The 9,838-nt window shown below is 43.6% G+C and overlaps 1 pseudogene; it reads right to left on the reverse strand.

Moving 5' to 3' along the window:
* Window positions 1-2,176: 2,176 nt before the first annotated feature.
* On the reverse strand, window positions 2,177-3,783 carry LOC102261461 (annotated as a pseudogene).
* Window positions 3,784-9,838: the final 6,055 nt, after the last annotated feature.

Here is a 9,838-nt window from a genome sequence, read left to right on the forward strand (position 1 = left end):
GCAGGATGGCGGCACCTTCGGGGGAGCGGCCGTGTGGGTTGCGCGCTGCGCACTGAGTTACAGCCAAGCGGGAAACCCGCCGTTCACCCCTCCCCCGAAGTATTTAAAATTCAGTTGAAGGCGGGTTTTCGGGGGCGGAGGGGGGACTGTCACGACTAAAGCGGCACTGAGCGCCGAGTTTGGTGATTCGTGGGGTTGCTAAGGACTCGTCGCTAGTCCTGAGGACTCACGGCAGTTCATTCCGCTCACCGGAGTCACCGCTGCTTTTCTTTGATTCTTCCTTCCTCACCTTCCCCAAAGAGCCTGCGAACCAAACTGTATCCCGCTTTAATGGTTCCCCCAAATGACGGTGTTGGGATTATAATGCTGAAACTTTCTTAAGGCCCGAGAATGCTGTCTAGTCAGTTCTGCTGTAAATAAAGCAACATAGGTTCCTAAAGGTCATTACGGTCTGCAAAATTGTGCCGTTAAAAACTGCAGGCCTTATGGGGGGACAGTGGGATTGAGAGGCACAACCCTCAGGAACTTTGTCAGTAACTTATTTTTTAAAAGGGAACCTGAAGAAATGGTAGCCCCGTTTTACATGTTACACGGTTAAGCGGTATGTAAACTGCAGTAAGTGCGGCGCTGACCCCGGAAGAGGACCGGCCTTGCTTGTGGAAATGGTCATGAGCATGGTGGCTGCGTGCGAGTTCCTGAGAAGTGGCGGAAGTTTACCTGAACTCAGAACGTTACAACCACACCAGAGGGTGGGTGTGTCTCGGAACACACGCGCACACGCATGGTGAACTGATGTCGTTCGTAGGTGTTTGAGGTCTGTGTGTTTTGTGTATTTCTGTGCAGCTCAGTTCATTGAGGTGTAGTTTTCTACCTCTAGTGTTTTTCACAGACAAGCAATTGAGAACTCTGCGTTATGCTCAGATTCCCTAACTTATCAATCATGTTGGAACAAATTCACATTTTCAGAACAAGCAATATAGCAGACTGGATTATACTCGAATACAGCATTTTAAAAGAGTACTGTAATTTTCGGTTCAAAAAATAATTGAACACCTGTATGTGAGGCACTGTGGTATAGATTTGCTACCTTTATGGGCTTATGGGCTTTGTCCCAAGTGGGTAAAGCCTTCATGAGGTTGTATGGTAACTAGAGGCCCGGTGCATGAAATTGGTGCACTGGGGGTCCCTCAGCCCGTCCTGCGCCCTCTTGCATTCTGGGAGCCCTCGGGGGAATGTCTGACTGATGGCTTAGGCCCGCTCCCTGTTGGCCTAAGCCATCAGTCAGACATCCTTAGCACTGTCATGGAGGTGGGAGAGGCTTGCGCTCGTCAGCCGTGAGCCCTGCCCAGGGCTTCTGGCTGAGCAGCACTCCCCCTGTTGGAGCGCACTGACCACCAGGGAGCAGCTCCTGCATTGAGTGTCTGCCCCCTGGTGGTCAGTGCGCATCAGAGTGACTGGTCGTTCCACTGTTCGATCATTTTGCATATTAACCTTTTATTATATAGGATGAGGAATATACAAAGCATTTGGGGCATGCTGAGGAAAGAGCAACTAACTTCTGCTTGGTCTTTGTATCCAGAAAGAGAATTACTGGTGATTCTCTAGATATCTCAAGAAGTTGCATATAGATTTTTTTTTTAACTAGGCAAATTTTGAGTGGGGGATATTACAAGCCTTTGCTAAGAAAAGGCCACACAGAAATGAAGATTTATTAAGTAAAAAATAGTTGCGCTTAGCTTTTTGAGGAGCAAATTTTTTTCTTCTGTAAAATTGTGTCTAGTTGTATGTAAATACCACAGCATCATAAAGCAATATCTGGTGAAGCTAACTGCCATGTTTTAGACCAATAACTTCATATACTTTCACCTAAAGTAGTTGAAAATGAAACTATAGTTTATTTGGAACATTAAAAAATTATCACTGGTTTCTAATTTTAGAGAAATGTACAGAAACTCAGATTTAGGGATTTGTAGTCACAGAAAGAAAATAATAGCTTTGTTGAATGCTAATGGTGTAATAGGCACTGTGTATTACATGTGTTATTTCATTTAATCCTCGCACCAAAATTGTGAGGTAGATATTTTATAAATGAGGAAATTTTAGCCTTAAAGATGAATGTAAACATGCTTGCAGAGCTGGGACTTCACATAGATCTGTTTAACTCTAGTTTGTGTTCTTTTTTTTTTTTTTCATCTTTACACTCAATGAATTAACAGCAGTAGGTTCAGACTGGCCAGGTCCAGGGTTCTGTGGGCCTTGGGGGCAGGCCCAGCTACAACAAACACGGGAAAATGGGCAAGAGGGCAGGGGGAGGAGAGAGTTAACAGATTTGGTCTTGAACTTGGGGGGTTGGGTGGAAAAGTGATGATCCTTGGGGCTTGGGATGAGGACCAGCAGGAAGAAAGCTGTCTGATGGGGGCCTGGGCAGGCCCAGTGGATGGGCTGGTACCCTTGGGGCTGAGGTGAGAGGGGAAAAAATGAGGCCCCTTCCCCTGAGGTCAAGGCACTTGGCTCAGACTCCTCCTGCCTCACACCATCCATGGAAGAGATGGGGCCCTCATCCCCTCGCTCCTCTCACTGGCTCAGAGGCTGTTCCAGGTTGAGCCTCTGAAAGAAGCTTTTGCCCAACTCGTATGTGCTGATCATGATGGCACAGGAGCAGGCGGCCTTGATGATCCTTGGGAGGAAGCCTGCAGAGTCCCCTGGTGCTGGACTCAGCCCGGATCCTCCGCAGCAGCCTCCAGGTGGAGTCGGCGTGCACAGGTGACATTCACAGCTTCCATGGCTCCCAGCGCAACCTGGCGTTGAGTCTTCACCACATCGAAGGGTAGAGTCAGGATGGCAGCCACCGTTCCTGAGATGCCACCAGCCACAAAGCTGATGCCCACCGATGTCTGGTCCTTTGGCCTGCGCCCACTCAGCCAGCTCTTTACCAGCTCATAGTTGAACCAGTACAGGGCTGAAAAGGGCACATCCTGAAGAGCAGTGGGGCCCCAGCCCAGCCACAGTGAGCGCCAGCTGCCCTGAGCTACGGAGGTTCGGACATAGGCACCCAACTCCCGGTATGACACATGCTGAGCCTGCAGCTTTGTCCGTACCAGCTCTAGGGGGCTTATCACAGGCACGGTGCCCAAGCGGGCCAGTGCACCAGCCACCATGGGTGCATAGAAGTCAGAGGTCAGGGCTCGACCACACAGGAAGGCCTTGAGTTGGTCATAGGCCGTGAAGGAGATGGCGGTTGCTGGCACAGTCGTCACCAGGGTGGCTGGGAGGCCACTCCACAGGGTCCTGGTGCCCTCGTGTCTCACAATCTTCACAAAGGCATCCATGGTGCCAGTGAAGCGAGTGGGGTCCTGAAACCAGGTGGCACAGTGGGCACCATTTGGGCACAGTGCAGGGGTTCCAGGACACCATTGCAGTAGAGGAGGCACTTCCCTGTGGGTCGGAGAGAGGAGGGCAATTTGGTGTAAGAGAGGCTCCAGAGTCTGGAGGGAGGCATCAGTTTGCTGGTCACCGAGGGACGCTGAGACTGCAGGCGGACCTTCACCACGTCCAGGGGGGTCATGAAGATGGAGGTGACCACAGCCCCGGCACCTGAGGCCACCATCTGTTGGAGGGGGCTGATGCCCCCAGGGTCCTGATCAGCCATCTTGTAGCTTCAATTCTGGCTTTAGGATGATACTCGCGCGGTGCGGAGCCCGGGGTCGGGCGGGCCCATGGCGGGTCCGAGACTGGTGGGGGGTCCTCCACGCGCCTCTGGTTTGTGTTCTTAATGACATAGTGTTGTGCTGCCATTTGATATAGATGTAATATAGGGAGACCCGGTTGCTGCTACACATTTATAAGCACTTAACATTAGTAGCTGGTCATGTAGACAAAGAATGGGGGGAAGTGTGTTCCAGGACCATGCAATCTTAATACTTGTGATTCTCTTTTTGGTTATGATCAAAAACCTCATGAGAATCCATGTAAGAATACTATTTGCTGGTCAAAAATCCAGATTTAAAGCATTTTACTATTTTAGGGAAAGACAGTCACACACCTTTTGTCAAAAAAGCAGTGCATGACAGAACTCCATTTGAACACTGAACACATTTGCTTTAGATTTCTTTCCTAAGTCTTCTGAAATATCCTTCAGTGGCGTTACGGTTAGAGCAATATTCTAGTGTGATGAAGGGCTTATTTTTTTTGTAAGATCAACATTTCATGAATAATTTTCCTAGTTTTAGAGAGGAAAAAGGACTAGTTGGTAAAATGACTATATACATGAATAATTAGCTAGAATAAATGTTTACTCCCTTAAAAAGCCAGGTCCTGCCTAGTGTTGCTCAGTGGTTAGCATGTTGGCCCACAGGTGCCCGGGTTCGATTCCCGGTCAAGGTCACTGTACCTAGGTTGCCCTTGGTGGGGATGGTGCAGGAGGCAACCAGTTGATCGCATGTTTCTTTCTCCTCCCTCCTTCCCTTCCACTCTCTCTGAAAAGCAATGGAGAAAATATCCTTGGGAGAGGAATAACCAAAAACAGGCCAAAATTCCCACTAGATAGTGGTAGCTAGAATATGATTCATTGTAAGAGAAGAGCAAATAGATGATGGAAAATCTGGCAAAAGATAAGAAAGAGAAATGAAAAAATTTTCTGTTGGCAGCTATCATTTGGTACTGAAGCTGTAAAGTAGATGGTGTTGCTTGTCTCATGCTAAGGAACAGATTTAGGATTGTTGGCCTCCCTTTCCTTACCTTTCTGATCTTGGTGAAGTTTTACCACACAAATCATGGCTTTAATACCCTGTGCGTTGGTGAGCAGTCAGCTTTTGCTAATTAGTTCACAAATCCTGTTTGTCTTAATGTTTTCTTGCTCCATACTTTATATTTGACTTAAAATATAGAAATTAACATTTCTAAGCTAGCATATATTTGTATTTATTTAGAGTTGGAATTTGTGGATGACCTGTACTTGGTGTGCCTTCATGGTTGTATTTTGCATTAATTTACTGGGTTGAATGAAATTGCTAGTTTTGACCATTTTTGACCCTCAAAATTGTGGTTGTTGCAGTATACACCCTGGCTTCCTCTGACTATTTTATATTCACTCATGTGTTTTGGGGGTACATGGACATGGTTAGAATTGCATTTTAACAGCAGTCTAGTAAACTGTTATGGGCTGGGCATTGTGGATACAGCTGCATGTGCCAACTTTTCCTTTTAGAGCTATGTATTGACTACTACATACATCTGCTGTTTAGCTCCGGGTTTGGAGGGATATTTTAGCATAATCTAAATAAATCTGTTTTCTTGGAGGTCTTATTGGTTGGAAATTTTAAACTAATTTGGACTGAAATTTAGTTTTGTACTACTTGAGAAAGGGATTTAAGGAAATTGAAATTAGATTGTTGGGTTGCGAGGGATTTGGGGGTGCTAATACTTGCGATTTTTTTTTTTTTGGTTATGGATCAAAACCCATTAAGATGTTATTTGCCTTTTTAATCCTTACTCTCTTATGAGTGTATGGGTAGTTTTCCAGAGGCTAAAAAAATGTGTTATATCTGATCAGATTGAATTCAGAGCAGATATGTGAATCCAGCTGTCTTCTAGTCTGTCAGATATTAGATTTACAAAAATGTAAGACACTGTCATTCTGCTCAGGAAATTTTGTTTTGCAAATAGTTACTTTAAAAGTTTTTTGTTAGCCCTAGCTGGTTTGGCTCAGTGGATAGAGCATTGGCCTGCGGACAGAAGGGTCCTGGGTTCAATTCCAGTCCAGGGCATGTACCTTGGTTGCAGGCTCCGCCCTGGCCCTGGCCCCAGCCCTGGTCCTAGTCAGGGCTCCTGTAGGAGGCAGCCAATCGATGTGTTTCTCTCACATCAATGTTTCTCTCTGTTTTTCCCTCTTCAACTCTCCCTAAAAATCAATGAAAAAATATCCTCGGGTGAGGATTGACAACAACAAAATAATAAAAATGTTTATTAATGTGTGATAGGTTTATTATATTTAATGAGTTAATAAATAATTTAAAATTTCTTAGTTCTAATTACTACTGTGGTAAATATTGATAGATATAACCCACATAAATAAAAACTCTTTGAGGTACTCATTAATCTTTAAGAATATATAAGGGTCCTGAGATAGAGAGTTTGACAATTAGGAGACTACAGGTAGAGAGTAGCTTGGAAAAGATGATACATCTGAAAAGGAAACGAGGGCTCGTGGTCTCAGCAACATAATTGGAGACTGACCATGAAATCTTGGTTTTTATCAGGGACAAAATACTAGAGAGTTGTTTGAGGCAGTGATGTAATAGACTACAGCTTTGCAACTAGATGTTCCAGGTTCAGATCCCAGCTCTGCTACTTGTGTGTGACCTTGAGCAAGTTATTTTAACCCTAACTCAGTTTCCTCAACTGAAAATGAGGATAGCACCTACCTCACGGATTGCTGTGAGAATTAAATTGAGATAATCAGGTAAATGGCACAGTGGTTGAAAGCACAGACTTTTGGATCAGACTTTGGTTAAAAATCATAGTTGTGGCTCTACTGTCTCTGACCTCAGGCAAGTTACTCATTCTCTGGACCTCGCTTTCTTTGTGTATTTCCTTGCTGGAGTCCTGAGGATTAAAATGAAATAACGCATGCGGAGGGCCTGATAGACCTGCCCAGGGGCGAATGCTCAAATGTTAGCCATTACATGCCTAGTGCAGAATGTGGCAGATAGGTACTCAACACAGTTTTGCCATTACCCTTATCTGTTTGAGGTTTGCTCTTATTTTGCCATAGCATGTTACTCAGATTACTTTTATACAGTTTAACCTTTTAGTTTGTCCCCTTATTGCTTATCCCAGGCTATCATAGAACCAATATTCTCAATCTTTGATCACTAAAATCCTTTCTACCTGATTTCTCTATATTTCGCTTTCAAGATTAGAAGCCTAGATATTAGTTTTTATTCTTGGTAAGATGGACATTGCTTCTGTTAGCACACTTGTCTCTGATAAAATGTTTGCTTTTTTTTTCTTTTTACTATCACAGCTTCTCCCCTCAAATTGTTATGTCTTCCCTGAGTACTTAATGTATGCCAGGCTCTGATGATATAAAAATATTTAAAATATAAGTAAGTGCAAGACTCCTACATTAGAGTAGGTAAGTGAAACATTAAAAAAAAAGTTAAGGTGGGATTAAAGAATAGAAAAGTAGAAATTATCTTCAAGATTCAGAATAAGCAGGGAATAATAAACCCCTGTGTTTGGGAGGGATAGGGAAGAAAGACCTTTTTAAAAGTTAGTTATTTGAGTTGGCATTTGAAGGATGACTAGAGTTCCTCGTTTTTTGCAGGGAGGGAGAGATAGAGCAGAAGCAATAGCATATGCTAAGGCCATGGGGGTTTGTGAGAGGTAACTGGGAATGCAGGAGACCCAGATGATGAGACTGGAGAGGCACACAAGGACCCGGTTATAAATACATATACCTTATTTGTTTTTATAAATGAGCCTGGGTTTCCTCTTATTTAGTTAGTTCAACACATATTTGAGCCTCTTTTGTGTCAGGTGCTTTGTTAGAGTCCAAGAATACAAAGATGAAGGAGATGTTGTTTTAGAACCATGAGATAAGTATCTGTGCTTTTAGATCATTTTGGACAGTACCTAGGATGTATTAAAGTGGGGGAGAGTATAAGAACAAACATGGGTCTGAGGCTGGTGGGATAACTCAGGTAAGAGCCCAGGGAAGTAAGGCAAAGTGGATGAAAGATTTAGGAGGTAAAATGAGCTAGAACTAGAGACTGGATGTGAAGACTGGTTAGCTGGGAAATAGTCAAGGATAATACTGATATTTCTGGCTTGGAAAACTGGGTGGGGATTATAGGAGGAGGGGCAGGTTTGAAAACCAAGATGACAATTTCACTTTTTAGTAAGATTTTTTTTTTTTTAATTCTTACCTGAGGATATGTTTATTGATTTGAGAGCGAGGTATCGATTGACTGCCTCGTATGCATCCTAACTAGGGACCGAACCCACAACCTAGGTACGTGCCCTGACTAGGATTCGAGCCCTCGATATTTCAGTGTACTGGACAATGCTCCAACCAACTTTGCCACACTGGCCAGAGCTAGTAAGATCTTTTTGATACCTTGTTTCTTTCACTAGCTTTTTATTCTATTCCTCCTATGCAATTCAAATACCTTGCTTTTAGAGATTATCATGAGTTGTAAGATGCCCACTATAGTATCATTGATTATTTATAATAGTAGCCTTGAAATCCACAAATACACAGTTAGGATTTAAGTTTCGCTTTTTAGATAAGAGTAATCATATTTTGGAAAGGTTTTTAGTACTTTTTTGTTTTGCCATTAAGGGTGTTAGTGATAGACATTTTGCCACTAACGACAGCTCCTGAATGAGGTTTATCATCTGTGTAAACATTTAATTGTAGTGGAAAGCTGGGTAGAAAGAGAAGAAAACAAGTGCGATGACATTGAGAATCAGGATGATTTGGGTTTAAAGTGGGATGTGGAAGTACCTTAACTGCATTGAGGCTATAAAAAAGACCTAGGACCCTGACTGGTTTGGTTCCATGGTTAGAGCATCAGCCTGTGGGCCAAAAGGTTGCAGGTTTGATTGCCGGTCAAGGGCATGTACCTGGGTGGTGTGACAAATGACTCGTCCAAATTTCAAATGAGAAACAGAAGCATGGTGAAAATGAGACTTTTAATAACACTCTCGAGAGCTGGAGCCCATTGTACAGGAACACAAATGGGACACGAACATAGCCTATTTATTTAGTTCCTCCTCCGGTTCCTCATTGGCTGAGGACTATGGTCACCTATTTCCTAATAAGTCACCTAGGTCTTGCTGTCTCCCATTGGGTTATTTTCTAGTTGCCTCCACCTCCCTTTGTCTAGGGCAGCGGTTCTCAACCTGTGGGTCGCGACCCCTTTGGGGGTCGAACGACCCTTTCACAGGGGTCGCCTAAGACCATCGGAAAACACATATAATTACATCATATTGTTTTTGTGATTAATCACTATGCTTTAATTATGTTCAATTTGTAACAATGAAAATACATCCTGCATATCAGATATTTACATTACGATTCATAACAGTAGCAAAATTACAGTTATGGTTGAGGGTCACCGCAACATGAGGAACTGTATTAAAGGGTCGTGGCATTAGGAAGATTGAGAACCACTGGTCTGGGGGAATCTTCCTAGGACATGTGCTATCAGCCAGGTGCACAGCGCTCATACCCTCTCCTCACCCCCTACATCTGTTTGCTCTGGGGAAATCAGTGGCCACCTGGCCACATGCTGTTTCTTTTCTGTGAAGATGAATCATAGAGGTATGCTTCCTACAGGTGGCAGGTTGATCCCCGTGCAAGAGTCAACCAATCAGTGTGTCTCTCTCATATCGATATTTCTCTCTCTCTCCCTCCCCCCCCCCCCCCCCCCCCCCCATTCTCTCTAAAAATTCAATGGAAAATATGTCCTCAGGTGAGGATTAACAACAACAAAGACCAAGGGAGCCAACTGGTTTTATTTATAGTAGTGTAATATCACATATTTTTCATTTGTAGACTTCAACTAATACACTTGGCAAAAACAGAAGGTGAATATTTAAGAGTGTGGTAGGCCTGCCATCTCAGCCATAATTAATATAAATGTAAAATCCAGAATATTTCCACTTTTAAAAAATAAATTATTGTGTTTATATGACATTTAAAATGTCTTGCATGTCTTGGTAGAAATAGGTAGCTGTGAATAAATTGTCATTTGGTAAAAACATTTTGGTTTTCAAACAAGTTACTTCTCAGACAGCCTTCCAGAACAAATTAAGTTTGAGAACCAAGGTT

This window comes from Myotis brandtii, unplaced genomic scaffold (genome assembly GCF_000412655.1).
Source record: "Myotis brandtii unplaced genomic scaffold, ASM41265v1 scaffold193, whole genome shotgun sequence".
Lineage (NCBI taxonomy): Eukaryota > Metazoa > Chordata > Mammalia > Chiroptera > Vespertilionidae > Myotis > Myotis brandtii.